Source organism: Haliotis cracherodii, unplaced genomic scaffold, assembly GCF_022045235.1.
Source record: "Haliotis cracherodii isolate W230 unplaced genomic scaffold, xgHalCrac1.p SCAF_34, whole genome shotgun sequence".
Lineage (NCBI taxonomy): Eukaryota > Metazoa > Mollusca > Gastropoda > Lepetellida > Haliotidae > Haliotis > Haliotis cracherodii.
The window spans coordinates 2,391,539-2,414,531 of NW_027266291.1; positions in this window are offsets into that span (position 1 = coordinate 2,391,539).

Consider the following 22,993-nt stretch of genomic DNA (forward strand, 5'->3'; position numbering starts at 1 on the left):
GCGTAAAAGTAATTCATATGAAAATGTTCGAATCGCTGATGTATTTATAGTTCAGCCTCAAGCCATGATTTTTGATGCAGTTGCGCCAATTTTTTTCATGAGGGTCAACCATGTAAGAATGCATGCACACACCAAATATTTTTATTCTGAAACTAATACTTTTGAGAATAGCTCTCATGGCGTATAAGTTATTTATTCGATAATGTTCAAATCGCTGATGTATTTATAGTTCGGCCTCAAGTCATGATTTTTGATGCAGTTGCTCCATTTTTTTTCATGAGGGTCGACCATGTAAGAATGCATCCACACACGAAATATTTTTATTCTGAATTTAATATTTTTGAGAATAGCTCTCATGGAGTAAAAGTCATGCATGTAATAATGTTCGAATCGCTGATGTATTTATAGTTCGGCCTCAAGTCATGATTTTTGATGTAGTTGCACCAATTTGTTTCATGAGGGTCGACCATGTAAGAATGCATGCACACACCAAATATTTTTATTCTGAAACAAATACTTTTGAGAATAGCTCTTATGGTATAAAAGTCATGCATATGATAATGTTCGAATCGCTGATGTATTTATAGTTCGGCCTCAAGTCATGATTTTTAATTCAGTTGCGCCAATTTGTCTTTTCATGAGTGTGGACCATGTAAAAATGCATCCACACACCAAATGTTTTTCTCCTGAGCTTAACTATTTGAAAATAGCTCTCATGGCGTAAAAGTCATACATGTGAAAATGTTCGAATCTCTGATGTATTTATAGTTCGGCCTCAAGTCATGATTTTTGATGCAGTTGCACCAATTACTCTTTTCATGAGGGTCGACCATGTAAGAATGCATGCATCCACACACCAAATATTTTCATTCTGAAACTAATACTTTTGACAATTGCTCTCATGGCATACACGTCATGCATGTGATAATGTTCCAATCGCTGATGTTTTTATAGTTTGGCCTCAAGTCATGATTTTTGATGCAGTTGCGCCAATTTTTTTTCATGAGGGTCGACCATGTAAGAATGCATCCACACACCAAAGATTTTTATTTTGAAACTAATACTTTTGAGAATAGCTCTCATGGTATAAAAGTCATGCATATGATAATGTTCGAATCGCTGATGTATTTATAGTTCGGCCTCAAGTAATGATTTTTAATGCAGTTGCGCCAATGTGTCTTTTCATGAGTGTCGACCATGTAAGAATGCATGCACACACCAAATATTTTTATTCTGAAACTAATACTTTTGACAATTGCTCTCATGGCATAAACGTCATGCATGTGATAATGTTCGAATCGCTGATGTATTTATAGTTCGGCCTCAAGTCATGATTTTTGATGCAGTTGCGCTATTTTTTTTCATGAGGGTCGACCATGTAAGAATGCATCCACAAATCAAATATTTTTATTCTGAAATCAATACTTTTGAGAATAGCTCTCATGGCGTAAAAGTTATTTATGTGATAATGTTCAAATCGCTGATGTATTTATAGTTCGGCCTCAAATCATGATTTTTGATGCAGTTGCGCCAATTTTTTTCATGAGAGTCAACCATGAAAGAATGCATCCACACACCAAATATTTTTATTCTGAAACTAATACTTTTGAGAATAGCTCTCATGGCGTAAAAGTAATTCATATGAAAATGTTCGAATCGCTGATGTATTTATAGTTCGGCCACAAGCCATGATTTTTAATGCAGTTGCGCCAATTTGTCTTTTCATGAGGGTCGACCATGTAAAAATGCATCCACACACCAAATATTTTTATCCTGAGATTAACTCTTTTGAAAATAGCTCTCATGGCGCAAAAGTCATGCATGTGAAAATGTTCGAATCTCTGATGTATTTACAGTTCGGCCTCAAGTCATGATTTTTGATGCAGGTGCGCCAATTACTCTTTTCATGAGGGTCAACCATGTAAGAATGCATTCACACACCAAATATTTTTATTCTGAATTTAATATTGTTGAGAATAGCTCTCATGGAGTAAAAGTCATGCAAGTAATAATGTTCGAACCGCTGATGTATTTATAGTTCGGCCTCAAGTCATGATTTTTGATGCAGTTGCGCCAATTATTCTTTTCATGAGAGTCGACCATGTAAGAATGCATGCACACACCAAAGATTTTTATTCTGAAACTAATACTTTTGAGAATAGCTCTCATGGCGTAAAAGTAATTCATATGAAAATGTTCGAATCGCTGATGTATTTATAGTTCAGCCTCAAGCCATGATTTTTGATGCAGTTGCGCCAATTTTTTTCATGAGGGTCAACCATGTAAGAATGCATGCACACACCAAATATTTTTATTCTGAAACTAATACTTTTGAGAATAGCTCTCATGGCGTATAAGTTATTTATGTGATAATGTTCGAATCGCTGATGTATTTATAGTTCGGCCTCAAGTCATGATTTTTGATGCAGTTGCGCCATTTTATTTCATGAGGGTCGACCATGTAAGAATGCATCCACACACCAAAGATTTTTATTCTGAATTTAATATTTTTGAGAATAGCTCTCATGGAGTAAAAGTCATGTATGTAATAATGTTCGAACCGCTGATGTATTTATAGTTCGGCCTCAAGTCATGATTTTTGATGCAGTTGCACCAATTTGTATCATGAGGGTCGACCATGTAAGAATGCATGCACACACCAAATATTTTTATTCTGAAACAAATACTTTTGAGAATAGCTCTCATGGTATAAAAGTCATGCATATGATAATGTTCGAATCGCTGATGTATTTATAGTTCGGCCTCAAGTCATGATTTTTAATGCAGTTGCGCCAATTTGTCTTTTCATGAGTGTGGACCATGTAAAAATGCATCCACACACCAAATGTTTTTCTCCTGAGCTTAACTATTTGAAAATAGCTCTCATGGCGTAAAAGTCATACATGTGAAAATGTTCGAATCTCTGATGTATTTATAGTTCGGCCTCAAGTCATGATTTTTGATGCAGTTGCGCCAATGTGTCTTTTCATGAGGGTCGACCATGTAAGAATGCATGCACACACCAAATATTTTCATTCTGAAACTAATACTTTTGAGAATTGCTCTCATGGCATACACGTCATGCATGTGATAATGTTCCAATCGCTGATGTATTTATAGTTCGGCCTCAAGTCATGATTTTTGATGCAGTTGCGCTACTTTTTTTCATGAGGGTCGACCATGTAAGAATGCATCCACAAATCAAATATTTTTATTCTGAAATCAATACTTTTGAGAATAGCTCTCATGGCGTAAAAGTTATTTATGTGATAATGTTCAAATCGCTGATGTATTTATAGTTCGGCCTCAAATCATGATTTTTGATGCAGTTGCGCCAATTTTTTTCATGAGGGTCGACCATGAAAGAATGCATCCACACACCAAAGATTTTTATTTTGAAACTAATACTTTTGAGAATAGCTCTCATGGCGTAAAAGTCATTCATATGAAAATGTTCGAATCGCTGATGTATTTATAGTTCGGCCTCAAGCCATGATTTTTGATGCAGTTGCGCCAATTTTTTTCATGAGGGTCGACCATGTAAGAATGCATCCACACACCAAATATTTTTATTCTGAATTTAATGTTTTTGAGAATAGCTCTCATGGAGTAAAAGTCATGCATGTAATAATGTTCGAACCGCTGATGTATTTATAGTTCGGCCTCAAGTCATGATTTTTGATGCAGTTGCGCCAATTTTTTTTTATGAGGGTCGACCATGTAAGAATGCATCCACACACCAAAGATTTTTATTTTTAAACTAATACTTTTGAGAATAGCTCTCATGGCGTAAAAGTCATTCATATGAAAATGTTCGAATCGCTGATGTATTTATAGTTCGGCCACAAGCCATGATTTTTGATGCAGTTGCGCCAATTTTTTTCATGAGGGTCAACCATGTAAGAATGCATGCACACACCAAATATTTTTATTCTGAAACTAATACTTTTGAGAATAGCTCTCATGGCGTATAAGTTATTTATGTGATAATGTTCGAATCGCTGATGTATTTATAGTTCGGCCTCAAGTCATGATTTTTGATGCAGTTGCGCCATTTTTTTTCATGAGGGTCGACCATGTAAGAATGCATCCACACACCAAAGATTTTTATTCTGAATTTAATATTTTTGAGAATAGCTCTCATGGAGTAAAAGTCATGCATGTAATAATGTTCGAACCGCTGATGTATTTATAGTTCGGCCTCAAGTCATGATTTTTAATGCAGTTGCGCCAATTTGTCTTTTCATGAGTGTGGACCATGTAAAAATGCATCCACACACCAAATGTTTTTCTCCTGAGCTTAACTATTTGAAAATAGCTCTCATGGCGTAAAAGTCATACATGTGAAAATGTTCGAATCTCTGATGTATTTATAGTTCGGCCTCAAGTCATGATTTTTGATGCAGTTGCGCCAATTACTCTTTTCATGAGGGTCGACCATGTAAGAATGCATGCACACACCAAATATTTTCATTCTGAAACTAATACTTTTGAGAATTGCTCTCATGGCATAAACGTCATGCATGTGATAATGTTCCAATCGCTGATGTATTTATAGTTCGGCCTCAAGTCATGATTTTTGATGCAGTTGCGCTACTTTTTTTCATGAGGGTCGACCATGTAAGAATGCATCCACAAATCAAATATTTTTATTCTGAAATCAATACTTTTGAGAATAGCTCTCATGGCGTAAAAGTTATTTATGTGATAATGTTCAAATCGCTGATGTATTTATAGTTCGGCCTCAAATCATGATTTTTGATGCAGTTGCGCCAATTCTTTTCATGAGGGTCGACCATGAAAGAATGCATCCACACACCAAAGATTTTTATTTTGAAACTAATACTTTTGAGAATAGCTCTCATGGCCTAAAAGTCATTCATATGAAAATGTTCGAATCGCTGATGTATTTATAGTTCGGCCTCAAGCCATGATTTTTGATGCAGTTGCGCCAATTTTTTTCATGAGGGTCGACCATGTAAGAATGCATCCACACACCAAATATTTTTATTCTGAATTTAATGTTTTTGAGAATAGCTCTCATGGCGTAAAAGTCATGCATGTTATAATGTTCGAACCGCTGATGTATTTATAGTTCGGCCTCAAGTCATGATTTTTGATGCAGTTGCGCCAATTTTTTTTTATGAGGGTCGACCATGTAAGAATGCATCCACACACCAAAGATTTTTATTTTTAAACTAATACTTTTGAGAATAGCTCTCATGGCGTAAAAGTAATTCATATGAAAATGTTCGAATCGCTGATGTATTTATAGTTCGGCCACAAGCCATGATTTTTGATGCAGTTGCGCCAATTTTTTTCATGAGGGTCAACCATGTAAGAATGCATGCACACACCAAATATTTTTATTCTGAAACTAATACTTTTGAGAATTGCTCTCATGGCGTATAAGTTATTTATGTGATAATGTTCGAATCGCTGATGTATTTATAGTTCGGCCTCAAGTCATGATTTTTAATGCAGTTGCGCCAATTTGTCTTTTCATGAGGGTCGACCATGTAAAAATGCATCCACACACCAAATATTTTTATCCTGAGATTAACTCTTTTGAAAATAGCTCTCATGGCGCAAAAGTCATACATGTGAAAATGTTCGAATCTCTGATGTATTTACAGTTCGGCCTCAAGTCATGATTTTTGATGCAGGTGCGCCAATTACTCTTTTCATGAGGGTCGACCATGTAAGAATGCATTCACACACCAAATATTTTTATTCTGAATTTAATATTGTTGAGAATAGCTCTCATGGAGTAAAAGTCATGCATGTGATAATGTTCGAACCGCTGATGTATTTATAGTTCGGCCTCAAGTCATGATTTTTGATGCAGTTGCGCCAATTACTCTTTTCATGAGGGTCGACCATGTAAGAATGCATGCACACACCAAATATTTTCATTCTGAAACTAATACTTTTGAGAATTGCTCTCATGGCATAAACGTCATGCATGTGATAATGTTCCAATCGCTGATGTATTTATAGTTCGGCCTCAAGTCATGATTTTTGATGCAGTTGCGCTACTTTTTCTCATGAGGGTCGACCATGTAAGAATGCATCCACAAATCAAATATTTTTATTCTGAAATCAATACTTTTGAGAATAGCTCTCATGGCGTAAAAGTTATTTATGTGATAATGTTCAAATCGCTGATGTATTTATAGTTCGGCCTCAAATCATGATTTTTGATGCAGTTGCGCCAATTTTTTTCATGAGGGTCGACCATGAAAGAATGCATCCACACACCAAAGATTTTTATTTTGAAACTAATACTTTTGAGAATAGCTCTCATGGCGTAAAAGTAATTCATATGAAAATGTTCGAATCGCTGATGTATTTATAGTTCGGCCTCAAGCCATGATTTTTGATGCAGTTGCGCCAATTTTTTTCATGAGGGTCGACCATGTAAGAATGCATCCACACACCAAATATTTTTATTCTGAATTTAATGTTTTTGAGAATAGCTCTCATGGCGTAAAAGTCATGCATGTTATAATGTTCGAACCGCTGATGTATTTATAGTTCGGCCTCAAGTCATGATTTTTGATGCAGTTGCGCCAATTTTTTTTTATGAGGGTCGACCATGTAAGAATGCATCAACACACCAAAGATTTTTATTTTTAAACTAATACTTTTGAGAATAGCTCTCATGGCGTAAAAGTAATTCATATGAAAATGTTCGAATCGCTGATGTATTTATAGTTCGGCCACAAGCCATGATTTTTGATGCAGTTGCGCCAATTTTTTTCATGAGGGTCAACCATGTAAGAATGCATGCACACACCAAATATTTTTATTCTGAAACTAATACTTTTGAGAATAGCTCTCATGGCGTATAAGTTATTTATGTGATAATGTTCGAATCGCTGATGTATTTATAGTTCGGCCTCAAGTCATGATTTTTAATGCAGTTGCGCCAATTTGTCTTTTCATGAGGGTCGACCATGTAAAAATGCATCCACACACCAAATATTTTTATCCTGAGATTAACTCTTTTGAAAATAGCTCTCATGGCGCAAAAGTCATACATGTGAAAATGTTCGAATCGCTGATGTATTTACAGTTCGGCCTCAAGTCATGATTTTTGATGCAGGTGCGCCAATTACTCTTTTCATGAGGGTCGACCATGTAAGAATGCATCAACACACCAAAGATTTTTATTTTGAAACTAATACTTTTGAGAATAGCTCTCATGGCCTAAAAGTCATTCATATGAAAATGTTTGAATCGCTGATGTATTTATAGTTCAGCCCCAAGCCGTGATTTTTGATGCAGTTGCGCCAATTTTTTTCATGAGGGTCGACCATGTAAGAATGCATCCACACACCAAAGATTTTTATTCTGAATTTAATATTTTTGAGAATAGCTCTCATGGAGTAAAAGTCATGCATGTAATAATGTTCGAACCGCTGATGTATTTATAGTTCGGCCTCAAGTCATGATTTTTGATGCAGTTGCGCCAATTTTTTTTCATGAGGGTCGACCATGTCAGAATGCATCCACACACCAAATAATTTTATTCTGAAACTAATACTTTTGAGAATAGCTCTCATGGCGTATAAGTTATTTATGTGATAATGTTCAAATCGCTGATGTATTTATAGTTCGGCCTCAAGTCATGATTTTTGATGCAGTTGCGCCAATTATTCTTTTTATGAGGGTCGACCATGTAAGAATGCATGGACACACCAAATATTTTCATTCTGAAACTAATACTTTTGACAACTGCTCTCATGGCATAAAAGTCATGCATGTGATAATGTTCGAATCGCTGATGTATTTATAGTTCGGCCTCAAGTCATGATTTTTGATGCAGTTGCGCCAATTTTTTTCATGAGGGTCGACCATGTAAGAATGCATCCACACACCAAATATTTTTATTCTTAACTAATACTTTTGAGAATAGCTCTCATGGAGTAAAAGTTATTTATGTGATAATGTTCAAATCGCTGATGTATTTATAGTTCGGCCTCAAGTCATGATTTTTGATGCAGTTGCGCCGATTTTTTTCATGAGGGTTGACCATGTAAGAATGCATCCACACACCAAATATTTTTATTCTGAATTTAATATTTTTGAGAATAGCTCTCATGGAGTAAAAGTCATGCATGTAATAATGTTTGAACCACTGATGTATTTATAGTTCGGCCTCAAGTCATGATTTTTGATGCAGTTGCGCCAATTATTCTTTTCATGAGGGTCGACCATGTAAGAATGCATGGACACACCAAATATTTTCATTCTGAAACTAATACTTTTGACAACTGCTCTCATGGCATAAAAGTCATGCATGTGATAATGTTCGAATCGCTGATGTATTTATAGTTCGGCCTCAAGTCATGATTTTTGATGCAGTTGCGCCAATTTTTTTCATGAGGGTCGACCATGTAAGAATGCATCCACACACCAAATATTTTTATTCTGAAACTAATACTTTTGAGAATAGCTCTCATGGCGTAAAAGTTATTTATGTGATAATGTTCAAATCGCTGATGTATTTATAGTTCGGCCTCAAGTCATGATTTTTGATGCAGTTGCGCCGATTTTTTTCATGAGGGTTGACCATGTAAGAATGCATCCACACACCAAAGATTTTTATTCTGAATTTAATATTTTTGAGAATAGCTCTCATGGAGTAAAAGTCATGCATGTAATAATGTTCGAACCGCTGATGTATTTATAGTTCGGCCTCAAGTCATGATTTTTGATGCAGTTGCGCCAATTTTTTTTCATGAGGGTCGACCATGTAAGAATGCATCCACACACCAAAGATTTTTATTTTGAAACTAATACTTTTGAGAATAGCTCTCATGGCGTAAAAGTCATACATATGATAATGTTCAAATCGCTGATGTATTTATAGTTCAGCCTCAAGTCATGATTTTTAATGCAGTCGCGCCAATTTGTCTTTTCATGAGGGTCGACCATGTAAAAATGCATCCACACACCAAATATTTTCTCCTGAGATTAACTCTTTTGAAAATAGCTCTCATGGTGTAAAAGTCATAAATGTGAAAATGTTCGAATCTCTGATGTATTTACAGTTCGGCCTCAAGTCATGATTTTTGATGCAGTTGCGCCAATTACTCTTTTCATGAGGGTCGACCATGTAAGAATGCATGCACACACCAAATATTTTTATTCTGAAACTAATACTTTTGAGAATTGCTCTCATGGCATAAACGTCATGTATGTGATAATGTTCAAATCGCTGATGTATTTATAGTTCGGCCTCAAGTCATTATTTTTGATGCAGTTGTGCTACTTTTTTTCATGAGGGTCGACCATGTAAGAATGCATCCACACACCAAAGATTTTTATTCTGAATTTAATATTTTTGAGAATAGCTCTCATGGAGTAAAAGTCATGCAAGTAATAATGTTCGAACCGCTGATGTATTTATAGTTCGGCCTCAAGTCATGATTTTTGATGCAGTTGCGCCAATTTTTTTTCATGAGGGTCGACCATGTCAGAATGCATCCACACACCAAATATTTATATTCTGAAACTAATACTTTTGAGAATAGCTCTCATGGCGTAAAAGTAATTCATATGAAAATGTTCGAATCGGTGATCTATTTATAGTTCAGCCTCAAGTCATGATTTTTGATGCAGTTGCGCCAATTTTTTTCATGAGGGTTGACCATGTAAGAATGCATACACACACCAAATATTTTTATTCTGAAACTAATACTTTTGAGAATAGCTCTCATGGCGTATAAGTTATTTATGTGATAATGTTCGAATCGCTGATGTATTTATAGTTCGGCCTCAAGTCATGATTTTTGATGCAGTTGCGCCATTTTTTTTCATGAGGGTCGACCATGTAAGAATGCATCCACACACCAAATATTTTTATTCTGAATTTAATATTTTTGAGAATAGCTCTCATGGAGTAAAAGTCATGCATGTAATAATGTTCGAACCGCTGATGTATTTATAGTTCGGCCTCAAGTCATGATTTTTGATGCAGTTGCACCAATTTGTTTCATGAGGGTCGACCATGTAAGAATGCATCCACACACCAAAGATTTTTATTTTGAAACAAATACTTTTGAGAATAGCTCTCATGGCGTAAAAGTCATTCATATGATAATGTTCGAATCGCTGATGTATTTATAGTTCGGCCTCAAGTCATGATATTTAATGCAGTTGCGCCAATTTATCTTTTCATGAGGGTCGACCATGTAAAAATGCATCCACACACCAAATATTTTCTCCTGAGATTAACTCTTTTGAAAATAGCTCTCATGGCGTAAAAGTCATACATGTGAAAATGTTCGAATCTCTGATGTATTTACAGTTCGTCCTCAAGTCATGATTTTTGATGCAGTTGCGCCAATTACTCTTTTCATGAGGGTCGACCATGTAAGAATGCATGCACACACCAAATATTTTTATTCTGAAACTAATACTTTTGAGAATTGCTCTCATGGCATAAACGTCATGCATGTGATAATGTTCAAATCGCTGATGTATTTATAGTTCGGCCTCAAGTCATTATTTTTGATGCAGTTGTGCTACTTTTTTTCATGAGGGTCGACCATGTAAGAATGCATCCACACACCAAAGATTTTTATTCTGAATTTAATATTTTTGAGAATAGCTCTCATGGAGTAAAAGTCATGCATGTAATAATGTTCGAACCGCTGATGTATTTATAGTTCGGCCTCAAGTCATGATTTTTGATGCAGTTGCGCCAATTTTTCTTCATGAGGGTCGACCATGTAAGAATGCATCCACACACCAAATATTTTTATTCTGAAACAAATACTTTTGAGAATAGCTCTCATGGTATAGAAGTCATGCATATGATAATGTTCGAATCGCTGATGTATTTATAGTTCGGCCTCAAGTCATGATTTTTAATGCAGTTGCGCCAATTTGTCTTTTCATGAGGGTCGACCATGTAAAAATGCATCCACACACCAAATATTTTCTCCTGAGATTAACACTTTTGAAAATAGCTCTCATGGCGTAAAAGTCATACATGTGAAAATGTTCGAATCTCTGATGTATTTACAGTTCGGCCTCAAGTCATGATTTTTGATGCAGTTGTGCCAATTACTCTTTTCATGAGGGTCGACCATGTAAGAATGCATCCACACACCAAATATTTTTATTTTGAAACTAATACTTTTGAGAAATGCTCTCATGGCATAAACGTCATGCATGTGATAATGTTCCAATCGCTGATGTATTTATAGTTCGGCCTCAAATCATGATTTTTGATGCAGTTGCGCTACTTTTTTTCATGAGGGTCGACCATGTAAGAATGCATCCACACACCAAATATTTTTATTCTGAATTTAATATTTTTGAGAATAGCTCTCATGGAGTAAAAGTCATGCATGTAATAATGTTCGAACCGCTGATGTATTTATAGTTCGGCCTCAAGTCATGATTTTTGATGCAGTTGCGCCAATTTTTATTCATGAGGGTCGACCATGTAAGAATGCATCCACACACCAAAGATTTTTATTTTGAAACAAATACTTTTGAGAATAGCTCTCATGGCGTAAAAGTAATTCATATGAAAATGTTCGAATCGCTGATGTATTTATAGTTCAGCTTCAAGCCATGATTTTGTATGCAGTTGCGCCAATTTTTTTCATGAGGGTCAACCATGTAAGAATGCATGCACACACCAAATATTTTTATTCTGAAACTAATACTTTTGAGAATAGCTCTCATGGAGTAAAAGTCATGCATGTAATAATGTTCGAACCGCTGATGTATTTATAGTTCGGCCTCAAGTCATGATTTTTGATGCAGTTGTGCTACTTTTTTTCATGAGGGTCGACCATGTAAGAATGCATCCACACACGAAATATTTTTATTCTGAATTTAATATTTTTGAGAATAGCTCTCATGGAGTAAAAGTCATGCATGTAATAATGTTCGAACCGCTGACGTATTTATAGTTCGGCCTCAAGTCATGATTTTTAATGCAGTTGCGCCAATGTGTCTTTTCATGAGGGTCGACCATGTAAGAATGCATGCACACACCAAATATTTTCATTCTGAAACTAATACTTTTGACAATTGCTCTCATGGCATAAACGTCATGCATGTGATAATGTTCAAATCGCTGATGTATTTATAGTTCGGCCTCAAGTCATGATTTTTGATGCAGTTGCGCCAATTTTTTTCATGAGGGTCGACCATGTAAGAATGCATCCACACACCAAAGATTTTTATTTTGAAACTAATACTTTTGAGAATAGCTCTCATGGTATAAAAGTCATGCATATGATAATGTTCGAATCGCTGATGTATTTATAGTTCGGCCTCAAGTCATGATTTTTAATGCAGTTGCGCCAATGTGTATTTTCATGAGGGTCGACCATGTAAGAATGCATGCACACACCAAATATTTTTATTCTGAAACTAATACTTTTGAGAATTGCTCTCATGGCATAAACGTCATGCATGTGATAATGTTCGAATCGCTGATGTATTTATAGTTCGGCCTCAAGTCATGATTTTTGATGCAGTTGCGCTACTTTTTTTCATGAGGGTCGACCATGTAAGAATGCATCCACAAATCAAATATTTTTATTCTGAAATCAATACTTTTGAGAATAGCTCCCATGGCGTAAAAGTTATTTATGTGATAATGTTCAAATCGCTGATGTATTTATAGTTCGGCCTCAAGTCATGATTTTTGATGCAGTTGCGCCAATTTTTTTTCATGAGGGTCGACCATGTAAGAATGCATCCACACACCAAAGATTTTTATTTTGAAACTAATACTTTTGAGAATAGCTCTCATGGCGTAAAAGTAATTCATATGAAAATGTTCGAATCGCTGATGTATTTATAGTTCGGCCACAATCCATGATTTTTGATGCAGTTGCGCCAATTTTTTTCATGAGGGTCGACCATGTAAGAATGCATGCACACACCAAATATTTTTATTCTGAAACTAATACTTTTGAGAATAGCTCTCATGGCGTATAAGTTATTGATGTGATAATGTTCGAATCGCTGATGTATTTATAGTTCGGCCTCAAGTCCTGATTTTTAATGCAGTTGCGCCAATTTGTCTTTTCATGAGGGTCGACCATGTAAAAATGCATCCACACACGAAATATTTTTATTCTGAATTTAATATTGTTGAGAATAGCTCTCATGGAGTAAAAGTCATGCATGTAATAATGTTCGAACCGCTGATGTATTTATAGTTCGGCCTCAAGTCATGATTTTTGATGCAGTTGCGCCAATTTGTCTTATCATGAGGGTCGACCATGTAAGAATGCATGCACACACCAAATATTTTTATTCTGAAACTAATACTTTTGAGAATAGCTCTCATGGTGTGAAAGTCATGCATGTGATGATGTTCGAATCGCTGATGTATTTATAGTTCGGCCTCAAGTCATGATTTTTGATGCAGTTGCGCCAATTTTTCTTTTCATGAGGGTCGATCATGTAAGAATGCATCCACACACCAAATATTTTTATCCTGAGATTAACTCTTTTGAGAATAGCTCTCATGACCTAAAAGTCACGCATGTGAAAATGTTCGAATCGCTGATGTATTTTTAGTTCGGCCTCAAGCCATTTTTTTTTGATGCAGTTGCGCCAATTTTTTTTCATGAGGGTCGACCATGTAAGAATGCATCAACACACCAAAGATTTTTATTTTGAAACTAATACTTTCGAGAATAGCTCTCATGGCCTAAAAGTCATTCATATGAAAATGTTCGAATCGCTGATGTATTTATAGTTCGGCCTCGTCATGATTTTTGATGCAGTTGCGCCAATTTTTTTCATGAGGGTCGACCATGTAAAAATGCATCCACACACCAAACATTTTTATTCTGAATTTAATATTTTTGAGAATAGCTCTCATGGTGTGAAAGTCATGCATGTGATGATGTTCGAATCGCTGATGTATTTATAGTTCGGCCTCAAGTCATGATTTTTGATGCAGTTGCGCCAATTTTTCTTTTCATGAGGGTCCATCATGTAAGAATGCATCCACACACCAAATATTTTTATCCTGAGATTAACTCTTTTGAGAATAGCTCTCATGACCTAAAAGTCACGCATGTGAAAATGTTCGAATCGCTGATGTATTTATAGTTCGGCCTCAAGCCATTTTTTTTGGATGCAGTTGCGCCAATTTTTTTTCATGAGGGTCGACCATGTAAGAATGCATCAACACACCAAAGATTTTTATTTTGAAACTAATACTTTCGAGAATAGCTCTCATGGCCTAAAAGTCATTCATATGAAAATGTTCGAATCGCTGATGTATTTATAGTTCGGCCTCAAGCCATGATTTTTGATGCAGTTGCGCCAATTTTTTTCATGAGGGTCGACCATGTAAGAATGCATCCACACACCAAATATTTTTATTCTGAATTTAATATTTTTGAGAATAGCTCTCATGGAGTAAAAGTCATGCATGTAATAATGTTCGAACCGCTGATGTATTTATAGTTCGGCCTCAAGTCATGATTTTTGATGCAGTTGCGCCAATTTTTTTTCATGAGGGTCGACCATGTCAGAATACATCCACACACCAAATATTTTTATTCTGAAACTAATACTTTTGAGAATAGCTCTCATGGCGTATAAGTTATATATGTGATTATGTTCGAATCGCTGATGTATTTATAGTTCGGCCTCAAGTCATGATTTTTAATGCAGTTGCGCCAATTTGTCTTTTCATGAGTGTGGACCATGTAAAAATGCATCGACACACCAAATATTTCTATCCTGAGATTTACTCTTTTGAGAATAGCTCTCATGGTATAAAAGTCATGCATATGATAATGTTCGAATCGCTGATGTATTTATAGTTCGGCCTCAAGTCATGATTTTTAATGCAGTTGCGCCAATTTGTCTTTTCATGAGTGTGGACCATGTAAAAATGCCTCCACACACCAAATATTTTTCTCCTGAGCTTAACTATTTGAAAATAGCTCTCATGGCGTAAAAGTCATACATGTGAAAATATTCGAATCTCTGATGTATTTATAGTTCGGCCTCAAGTCATGATTTTTGATGCAGTTGCGCCAATTACTCTTTTCATGAGGGTCGACCATGTAAGAATGCATGCACACACCAAATATTTTCATTCTGAAACTAATACTTTTGACAATTGCTCTCATGGCATAAACGTCATGCATGTGATAATGTTCCAATCGCTGATGTATTTATAGTTCGGCCTCAAGTCATGATTTTTTGATGCAGTTGCGCCAATTTTTTTCATGAGGGTCGACCATGTAAGAATGCATCCACACACCAAAGATTTTTATTTTGAAACTAATGCTTTTGAGAATAGCTCTCATGGTATAAAAGTCATGCATATGATAATGTTCGAATCGCTGATGTATTTATAGTTCGGCCTCAAGTCATGATTTTTAATGCAGTTGCGCCAATGTGTCTTTTCATGAGGGTCGACCATGTAAGAATGCATGCACACACCAAATATTTTTATTCTGAAACTAATACTTTTGAGAATTGCTCTCATGGCATAAACGTCATGCATGTGATAATGTTCCAATCGCTGATGTATTTATAGTTCGGCCTCAAGTCATGATTTTTGATGCAGTTGCGCAACTTTTTTTCATGAGGGTCGACCATGTAAGAATGCATCCACAAATCAAATATTTTTATTCTGAAATCAATACTTTTGAGAATAGCTCTCATGGTGTAAAAGTTATTTATGTGATAATGTTCAAATCGCTGATGTATTTATAGTTCGGCCTCAAATCATGATTTTTGATGCAGTTGCGCCAATTCTTTTCATGAGGGTCGACCATGAAAGAATGCATCCACACACCAAATATTTTTATTCTGAATTTAATATTTTTGAGAAAAGCTCTCATGGAGTAAAAGTCATGCAAGTAATAATGTTTGAACCGCTGATGTATTTATAGTTCAGCCTCAAGCCATGATTTTTGATGCAGTTGCGCCAATTTTTTTTCATGAGGGTCGACCATATAAGAATGCATCAACACACCAAAGATTTTTATTTTGAAACTAATACTTTTGAGAATAGCTCTCATGGCGTACAAGTTATTTATGTGATAATGTTCGAATCGCTGATGTATTTATAGTTCGGCCTCAAGTCATGATTTTTAATGCAGTTGCGCCAATTTGTCTTTTCATGAAGGTCGACCATGTAAAAATGCATCCAGACACCAAATATTTTTATCCTGAGATTAACTCTTTTGAAAATAGCTCTCATGGCCCAAAAGTCATACATGTGAAAATGTTCGAATCTTTGATCTATTTACAGTTCGGCCTCAAGTCATGATTTTTGATGCAGGTGCGCCAATTACTCTTTTCATGAGGGTCGACCATGTAAGAATGCATTCACACACCAAATATTTTTATTCTGAATTTAATATTTTTGAGAATAGCTCTCATGGCATAAAAGTCATGCATGTAATAATGTTCGAACCGCTGATGTATTTATAGTTCGGCCTCAAGTCATTATTTTTGATGCAGCTGCGCCAATTGTTTTCATGAGTGTGGACCATGTAAGAATGCATCCACACACCAAAGATTTTTATTCTGAAACTAATACTTTTGAGAATAGCATTCATGGTGTAAATGTCGTGCTTGTGATAATGTCATGCATGTGATGATGTTCGATTAGGTGATGTATTTATAGTTCGGCCTCAAGTCATGATTTTTGATGCAGTTGCGCCAATTTTTTTTAATGAGGGTCGACCATGTAAGAATGCATCCACACACCAAAGATTTTTATTTTGAAACTAATACTTTTGAGAATAGCATTCATGGCGTAAAAGTCGTGCGTGTGATAATGTCATGCATGTGAAAAAGTTCGAATCGCTGATGTATTTAGAGTTAGACCTCAGGTCATTATTTTTGATGCAGTTGCGCCAATTTTTGTCATGAGGGTCGACCATGTAAGAATGCATCCACACACCAAATATTTTTATTCTGAAACTAATACTTTTGAGAATAGCTCTCATTGTGTAAAAGTCATGCATGTGAAAATGTTCAAATCGCTGATGTATTTATAGTTCGGCCTCAAGTCAATATTTTTGATGCAGTTGCAGCAATTTTTTTCATGAGGGTCGACCATGTAAGAATGCATCCACACACCAAAGGTTTTTTTTCTGAAACTAATACTTTTGAGAATAGCTCTCATGGTGTAAAAGTCATGCATGTGAAAAAGTTCGAATCGCTGATGTATTTATAGTTCGGCCTCAAGTCATGATTTTTGATGCAGTTGCGCCATTTTTTTTCATGAGGGTCGACCATGTATGAATGCATCCACACACCAAACATTTTTATTCTGAAACTAATACTTTTGAGAATAGCATTCATGGCGTAAAAGTCGTGCGTTTGATAATGTCATGCATTTGAAAAAGTTCGAATCGCTGATGTATTTATAGTTAGACCTCAAGTCATGATTTTTGATGCAGTTGCGCCAATTTTTGTCATGAAGGTCGACCATGTAAGAATGCATCCACACACCAAAGATTTTTATTCTGAAACTAATACTTTTGAGAATAGCTCTCATGGTGTAAAAGTCATGCATGTGATAATGTTCAAATCGCTGATGTATTTATAGTTTGGCCTCAAGTCATGATTTTTGATGCAGTTGCGCCAATTTTTTTCATGAGGGTCGACCATGTAAGAATGCATCCACACACCAAAGATTTTTATTCTGAAACTAATACTTTTGAGAATAGTTCTCATGGTGTAAAAGTCATGCATGTGAAAAAATTCAAATCGCTGATGTATTTATAGTTCGGCCTCAAGTCATGATTTTTGATGCAGTTGCGTTAATTTTTTTCATGAGGGTCGACCATGTAAGAATGCATCCACACACCAAAGATTTTTATTCTGAATCCAATACTTTTGAGAATAGCATTCATGGTGTAAAAGTCGTGCGTGTGATAATGTCATGCATGTGAAAATGTTAGAATCGCTGATGTATTTATAGTTCGGCCTCAAGTCATTATTTTTGATGCCGTTGCGCCAATTTTTTTCATGAGGGTCGACCATGTAAGAATGCATCCACACACCAAATATTTTTATTCTGAAACTAATACTTTTGAGAATAGCTCTCATGGCGTAAAAGTCATGCATGTGAAAAAGTTCAAATCGCTGATGTATTTGTAGTTCGGCCTCAAGTCATGATTTTTGATGCAGTTGCGCCAATTTTTTTCATGAGGGTCGACCATGTAAGAATGCATTCACACACCAAAGATTTTTATTCTGAAACTAATACTTTTGAGAATAGCATTGATGGCGTAAATGTCGTGCGTGTGATAATGTCATGCATGTGATAATGTTCGAATCGCTGATGTATTTATAGTTCGGCCTCAACTCATTATTTTTGATGCAGTTGCGCCAATTTTTTTCATGATGGTCGACCATGTAAGAATGCATTCACACACCAAAGATTTTTATTCTGAAACTAATACTTTTGAGAATAGCATTGATGGCGTAAATGTCGTGCGTGTGATAATGTCATGCATGTGAAAAAGTTCGAATCACTGATGTATTTAGAGTAAGACCTCAAGTCATGATTTTTGATGCAGTTGCGCCAATTTTTTTCATGAGGGTCGACCATGTAAGAATGCATCCACACACCATATATTTCTTTTTTCTGAGATTAATACTTTTGAGAATAGCATTGATGGCGTAAATGTCGTGCGTGTGATAATGTCATGCATGTGAAAAAGTTCGAATCGCTGATGTATTTAGAGTAAGACCTCAAGTCATGATTTTTGATGCAGTTGCGCCAATTTTTTTCATGAGGGTCGACCATGTCAGAATGCATCCAGACACCAAAGATTTTTTATTCTGAAACTAATACTTTTGAGAATAGCATTCATGGTGTAACAGTCGTGCGTGTGATAATGTCATGCATGTGATAATGTTCGAATCGCTGATGTATTTATAGTTCGGCCTCAAGTCATGATTTTTGATGCAGTTGCGCCAATTCCTTTGATGAGGGTCGACCATGTAAGAATGCATCCACACACCAAAGATTTTTATTTTGAAACTAATACTTTTGAGAATAGCTCTCATGGTGTAAAAGTCATGCATGTGAAAATGTTCGAATCGCTGATATATTTATAGTTCGACCTCAAGTCATTATTTTTGATGCAGTTGCGCCAATTTTTTTCATGAGGGTCGACCATGTAAGAATGCATCCACACACTATGTATTTCTTTTTTTTGAGATTAATACTTTTGAGAATAGCATTCATGGTGTAAAAGTCGTGCGTGTGATAATATCATGCATGTGATGATGTTCGAATCGGTGATGTATTTATAGTTCGACCTCAAGTCATTATTTTTGATGCAGTTGCGCCAATTTTTTTCATGAGGGTCGACCATGTAAGAATGCATCCGCACACTATGTATTTCTTTTTTCTGAGATTAATACTTTTGAGAATAGCTCTCATGGTGTAAAAGTCATGGATGTGAAAATGTTTGATTCGATGATGTATTTATAGTTCGGCCTCAAGTCATGATTTTTTATGCAAATGCGCCAATTTTGTGCATGAGGGTCGACCATGTAAAAATGCATCCACACACCAAAGATTTTTATTCTGAAACTAATACTTTTGAGAATAGCTCTCTTGGCGTAAAAGCCATGCATGTGATAATGTTGAAATCGCTGATGTATTTATAGTTCCACATCAAGTGATGATTTTTGATGCAGTTGCGCCAATTTTTTTCATGAGGGTCGACCATGTAAGAATGCATCCACACACCAAATATTTTTATTCTGAAACTAATACTTTTGAGAATAGCATTCATGATGTAAAAGTCGTGCGTGTGAAAATGTCATGCATGTCATAATGTTCGAATCGCTGATGTATTTATAGTTCGGCCTCAAGTCATGATTTTTTATGCAGTTGCGCCAATTTTTTTCATGAGGGTCGACCATGTAAGAATGCATTCACACACCAAAGATTTTTATTCTGAAACTAATACTTTTGAGAATAGCATTGATGGCGTAAATGTCGTGCGTGTGATAATGTCATGCATGTGAAAAAGTTCGAATCGCTGATGTATTTAGAGTAAGACCTCAAGTCATGATTTTTGATGCAGTTGCGCCAATTTTGTGCATGAGGGTCGACCATGTAAGAATGCATCCACACACCAAAGATTTTTATTCTGAAACTAATACTTTTGAGAATAGCTCTCATGGCGTAAAAGCCATGCATGTGTTAATGTTGAAATCGCTGATGTATTTATAGTTCCACATCAAGTGATGATTTTTGATGCAGTTGCGCCAATTTTTTTCATGAGGGTCGACCATGTAAGAATGCATCCACACACCAAAGATTTTTATTCTGAAACTAATACTTTTGAGAATAGCATTGATGGCGTAAATGTCGTGCGTGTGATAATGTCATGCATGTGAAAAAGTTCGAATCGCTGATGTATTTAGAGTAAGACCTCAAGTCATGATTTTTGATGCAGTTGCGCCAATTTTTTCATGAGGGTCGACCATGTAAGAATGCATCCAGACACCAAAGATTTTTTATTCTGAAACTAATACTTTTGAGAATAGCATTCATGGTGTAACAGTCGTGCGTGTGATAATGTCATGCATGTGATAATGTTCGAATCGCTGATGTATTTATAGTTCGGCCTCAAGTCATGATTTTTGATGCAGTTGCGCCAATTCCTTTGATGAGGGTCGACCATGTAAGAATGCATCCACACACCAAAGATTTTTATTTTGAAACTAATACTTTTGAGAATAGCTCTCATGGTGTAAAAGTCATGCATGTGAAAATGTTCGAATCGCTGATGTATTTATAGTTCGACCTCAAGTCATTATTTTTGATGCAGTTGCGCCAATTTTTTTCATGAGGGTCGACCATGTAAGAATGCATCCACACACTATGTATTTCTTTTTTTTGAGATTAATACTTTTGAGAATAGCATTCATGGTGTAAAAGCCGTGCGTGTGATAATGTCATGCATGTGATGATGTTCGAATCGGTGATGTATTTATAGTTCGACCTCAAGTCATTATTTTTGATGCAGTTGCGCCAATTTTTTTCATGAGGGTCGACCATGTAAGAATGCATCCGCACACTATGTATTTTTTTTTTCTGAGATTAATACTTTTGAGAATAGCTCTCATAATGTAAAAGTCATGCATGTGAAAATGTTTGATTCGATGATGTATTTATAGTTCGGCCTCAAGTCATGATTTTTTATGCAAATGCGCCAATTTTGTGCATGAGGGTCGACCATGTAAGAATGCATCCACACACCAAAGATTTTTATTCTGAAACTAATACTTTTGAGAATAGCTCTCATGGCGTAAAAGCCATGCATGTGATAATGTTGAAATCGCTGATGTATTTATAGTTCCACATCAAGTGATGATTTTTGATGCAGTTGCGCCAATTTTTTTCATGAGGGTCGACCATGTAAGAATGCATCCACACACCAAAGATTTTTATTCTGAAACTAATACTTTTGAGAATAGCATTCATGATGTAAAAGTCGTGCGTGTGAAAATGTCATGCATGTCATAATGTTCGAATCGCTGATGTATTTATAGTTCGGCCTCAAGTCATGATTTTTTATGCAGTTGCGCCAATTTTTTTCATGAGTGTCGACCATGTAAAAATGCATCCACACACCAAAGATTTTTATTCTGAAACTAATACTTTTGAGAATAGCATTTATGGTGTAAAAGTCGTGCTTGTGATAATGTCATGCATGTGATAATGTTCGAATCGGTGATGTATTTATAGTTCGGCCTCAACTCATTATTTTTGATGCAGTTGTGTTAATTTTTTTCATGAGGGTTGACCATGTAAGAATGCCTTCACACACCAAAGATTTTTATTCTGAAACTAATACTTTTGAGAATAGCATTGATGGCCTAAATGTCGTGCGTGTGATAATGTCATGCATGTGAAAAAGTTCGAATCGCTGATGTATTTAGAGTAAGACCTCAAGTCATGATTTTTGATGCAGTTGCGCCAATTTTGTGCATGAGGGTCGACCATGTAAGAATGCATCCACACACCAAAGATTTTTATTCTGAAACTAATACTTTTGAGAATAGCTCTCATGGCGTAAAAGCCATGCATGTGATAATGTTGAAATCGCTGATGTATTTATAGTTCCACATCAAGTGATGATTTTTGATGCAGTTGCGCCAATTTTTTTCATGAGGGTCGACCATGTAAGAATGCATCCACACACCAAAGATTTTTATTCTGAAACTAATACTTTTGAGAATAGCATTCATGATGTAAAAGTCGTGCGTGTGAAAATGTCATGCATGTCATAATGTTCGAATCGCTGATGTATTTACAGTTCGGCCTCAAGTCATGATTTTTTATGCAGTTGCGCCAATTTTTTTCATGAGTGTCGACCATGTAAAAATGCATCCACACACCAAAGATTTTTATTCTGAAACTAATACTTTTGAGAATAGCATTTATGGTGTAAAAGTCGTGCTTGTGATAATGTCATGCATGTGATAATGTTAGAATCGCTGATGTATTTATAGTTCGGCCTCAACTCATTATTTTTGATGCAGTTGTGTTAATTTTTTTCATGAGGGTCGACCATGTAAGAATGCCTCCACACACCAAAGATTTTTATTCTGAAACTAATACTTTTGAGAATAGCATTGATGGCGTAAATGTCGTGCGTGTGATAATGTCATGCATGTGAAAAAGTTCGAATCGCTGATGTATTTAGAGTAAGACCTCAAGTCATGATTTTTGATGCAGTTGCGCCAATTTTTTTCATGAGGGTCGACCATGTAAGAATGCATTCACACACCATATATTTCTTTTTTCTGAGATTAATACTTTTGAGAATAGCATTGATGGCGTAAATATCGTGCGTGTGATAATGTCATGGATGTGAAAAAGTTCGAATCGCTGATGTATTTATAGTTAGGCCTCAAGTCATTATTCTTGATGCAGTTGCGCCAATTTTTATCATGAGGGTCGACCATGTAAAAATGCATCCACACA